Raw genomic sequence first — 4,642 nt, forward strand, 5'->3', positions numbered from 1 at the left:
GATGTCGTTTGGCCACCTCGGAGCTGCGATTTGACACCGTTGGACTATTATTTGTGGGGTGCCCTCAAAGATAAATGTTACGCCGACAAGCCAGAGACAATTGACGCTTTAAAGGACAATATTCGTGAAGCCATTGGTGAAATACAGCTGCACACAATCGATAATGTGCTTAAAAATTGGACCGATCGTGTAGGCTACTGCATGGCCAGCCGAGGCAGCCATTTGAATGAAATTATTTTCCATTATTAACCGGAAGGATTGTACTTATAAATAAAAAAAGAAATTTGAGAAAATATTCAGTAGTTTTTTTTTTATAGCATTTTCAAAAAAAAAAAGTTATTTGGCGGACCCTTTAGTAAAATAACAACTATGCGCCGTGGCGTAGTTGGGTTGCGATCGACTGCGAAACTAGCGTCGTGGGTTCAGATTTATTTTAAATTGGTCTAGGTGTTTGTGATGTATTTTTTACATATACCTTCCCTATCCTTATTATCTTTGTGGGTAAAAAAAATGTACATACAGTTATTTACACTTATATTTTATTCGACCAGTGACCACGATTCGTAGTAACATCATCAGACTGAGTGACACCAGACAACAGATACAGTCTGATGATGTCGGTAACGAAGAAAAACATACATTTCTAAAAATAAATTATTTCACAATCTAATATGTATATATTTAAAAATCCATAAAAAGAACATCCACAGAAAATGCTTAGCAAAGGCAAATATCAATATTTAGTTTTGCGCGTGTATATGTTTATATATTTTTACGTTCAACAGATGGCGCTGCTATTATTATAAATTATTTTTTTACTAGTCACGGGTAAAACGGCTGTTGTAAGTAATTTTTGACAAACGAAAATTACAATACTTGATAAAATATGTAATATTAAAAAAAAAATACACGCGTATTCGAATTCAAAATTTTCAATTGTTTCAATATGTCAAAGCAATCAGTTAGTTGCATTATGAGGTTTAAGATTTTGAACAAACGAACGTGTATATTTATATTTTTATGAGTTTTCGTGGAATTATTCAGATTGAATTCTACAATCGAAATTCGGGTCATGTTCACGTCAGACAAGAGAGCTATCACATACTTAAAGATACACACGTCAGAATACTCTGCTTGGCTCCATTCCAGATCACGTATCCTGGTACACTCTCTTCTCCGTCACTCGGCAGATAGATATATAAATATATAATTATATATATATATATATATATATATATATATATATATAATATATATATATATATATATATATATATATATATTATATATATATATATATATATATATATATAAATATATATAATATATATATATATATATATATTTATATATATATATATATGTGTATATATATATATATATATATATATATATATATATATATATATATATATATATATATATATATATATATATATATATATATATATATATATATATATATATATATATATATATATATATATATATATATATATATATATATAAATATATATATATATATATTCACGTAAATAGTATCGGGTTATAGTCCCGTGGTTAGTGTCGTGGACGTATTCGTACGTGTCGTATTTCTATTAATGAACCGCTTCTATTTAAAAAAAAAATTAAAGATTTTTATTTTATTAAAAGAAATCAATTAGTTCAAACAAGATTAAATTTGAAATAAAGCATCTCATATATTAATACGAAAGATAAAGGAAGTCTTATTACTCGAGGGCTAACGACCTGGAATTTAGGTGGGTTTACTGATCACTTTAAATACTGTGTAACATTCATTATTCTGCCCAGTTTTGAAAACTTTAAATGTTTTCGAAACAAGTCGTGTTTAAATTAGGTAACTCAAAGGTAATTTTATACAAATGTTTTATTTTATGTTTTATATATCACTGCATAATATTTGTAGAATAGTCCTATATAATAGCTTCAAAAGTAGGAACACCATTAACAGAGGGTTGAATTAATATTTTTGAGAGATACGAATTATCGAAGTAATAATTAAAAAGAAAGGTCCACTTTTATCTCCTCCTAGCAGCACATCATTAAAGTAGCAATCTAATTGTGGTGGAGTGGGCTTCAGACATAAAAATTCTGACTCCTAACTCTAAATTCGCGACATTAATAACGAGACCAAAACTTAACTCCTTAGTATAACAATTAATGGTTTAAAGTAAAAATCTTTAATGTTTTTTTTTTTTATGAAATATTTTTTTTTAATAAACAAATGTTAAAATATTAATCTTATGCAATTATTTAAAAATTACGTAGGTAGTTGATTAAAAAATATTAATAGTTTTCTTCCCACTATTTCTAAATTTAATTATTATTATATTCATCCATATAAGAAAAGAACACCCTGTTACTAATATGTGTATAATAGGCACCTATCTTACAGCAATTATATTTTATCACCACATATAGTAATAATATTATTTGAGCTCGTTCAAGTTTGAATTTGATATGGAGACGGTAATTAAAATGAATAACACTAACCTCTTAAGATATTAACCATGAAACTCCTGAAATAGTATAGATATGATATGCTTTATTATTTATTATATATATATATATATATATATATATATATATATATATATATATATATATATATATATATATATATATATATACATATATATATATATATATATATATATATATATATATTATATATATATATATATATATATATATAAATATATATATATATATATATATATATATATATATATATATATATATATATATATATATATATATATATATATATATATATATATATATATATATATATATATATATATATATTTATATAGATATATATATATATATATATATATATATATATATATATATATATATATATATATATATATATAAATATATATATATATATATATATATATATATAATATATATATATATATATATATATATATATATATATATATATATATATATATATATATATATATATATAAAATATATATATATATATATATATATATATATATATATATATATATATATATATATATGTATATATATATATATATATATATATATATATATATATATATATATAAATATATATATATATATATATATATATATATATATATATATATATATATATATATATATATATATATATATATATATATATATATATATATATATATATATATATATATATATATATATATATATATATATATATATATATATATATATATATATATATATATATATATATATATATATATATATATATATATATATATATATATATATATATATATATATATAGATATATATATATATATATATATATATATGTATAAATATTTAAACATACATATATTTATGTGTGTGTATATATGTATGTAAAAATATATTTCTCCCCAAACGATTTTAGATTCTCCTTAACTTAAGCCCTCAAACTTAAATTGTGTTCATTAAATTGAATGATTTCATTTAAGATTAAACATCGATGATACGAGTTTTGATGCACGTGAGATAACATGTCTGAAAGATGAATTTGTTATTATGTATGTATCCATTTAAGAGATTTGATCGAAATTTGCAATTCAGTGATTAGCATGCTATACTGTCAGTCAAGACTGCATGTTTGTGTGTGTGTGTGTAAAATTGATTAATAAAATATTATAGTAACCTTAGACCATAATTTAAGCAAAAATTAATCAGTTTTAAAAGAATCTCCACATTTATACGCATTTTTAAACGTTATTGTTATTTATATTATTAATTGATTTGGTATTACTTACATTGTAGAATAAAATTTGAAGACAGTAAAAAATAATTGTAAGATAAAAATAAAACACTCGCCTAAGACCACTTTTGAGTTAATTAATATAAACGTGACTTGTTTCGAAAACAATGACTGAAGTTACTAATGTTTTCTTTATCATTAAATTCGGATTGTTTTTATTTTAAACTAGTCATGTTTACATAAATTTATTGATTTCGCGTTTAATTATCAGAGCTTCATTTTAATTTGTGAATAGATCGTTAAAACAAACAAAGATTTTTCGAGTCGTATTTCATTGTTAAAAAAACACATAAAAATTAATATTGTGATGTTATGGCATTTTCAAGCGAATGTTTGTGAATGTGAAACATTCGTTTGAAAATGCCATAACTAGCAAAACAATTGTCAGAATATTATTTTTTATGTGTTTTTTAACAGTAAAATACAACTTAGTAGACTCAAAAAATCTGTGTTCGATTTCACAATTAATACATAAATTCAATATAAATGCGGTCTTAAAAGATAAAAGATAATCACCTTAACAGCCCATGACAAGACACAAGCATACCTCGGCATAAGCATACCCCGGCATTCATATTTTTCTTCATCTTTATTGAGATGTAAAAAAATTATACTTTATTCATGATTATTTAAATGAATTTCATTAATTAACACAGATGCCTTGAGGCTTCAAAAGTGAAATCCTTTATATAAAAAACTAATGTATTAAAAAAAAATATATATATATATATATATATAAATATGCAAAAAGAAAATCTCCACGGCGGGGAATCGAACCCCGGTCTCCCGCGTGACAGGCGGGGATACTTACCACTATACTACCGAGGA

General features: G+C 22.6%; 1 non-coding gene across 1 annotated transcript; it reads right to left on the minus strand.

Moving 5' to 3' along the window:
* Positions 1-4,570: 4,570 nt before the first annotated feature.
* Positions 4,571-4,642, minus strand: TRNAD-GUC (transfer RNA aspartic acid (anticodon GUC)). The gene has a single exon. It is a non-coding gene; the product is annotated as a tRNA-Asp (tRNA).

The sequence above is a fragment of the Brachycentrus maculatus genome, unplaced genomic scaffold (assembly GCF_059751285.1).
Source record: "Brachycentrus maculatus isolate JH-2025_06_01 unplaced genomic scaffold, ASM5975128v1 h1tg000026l, whole genome shotgun sequence".
Classification (NCBI taxonomy): domain Eukaryota; kingdom Metazoa; phylum Arthropoda; class Insecta; order Trichoptera; family Brachycentridae; genus Brachycentrus; species Brachycentrus maculatus.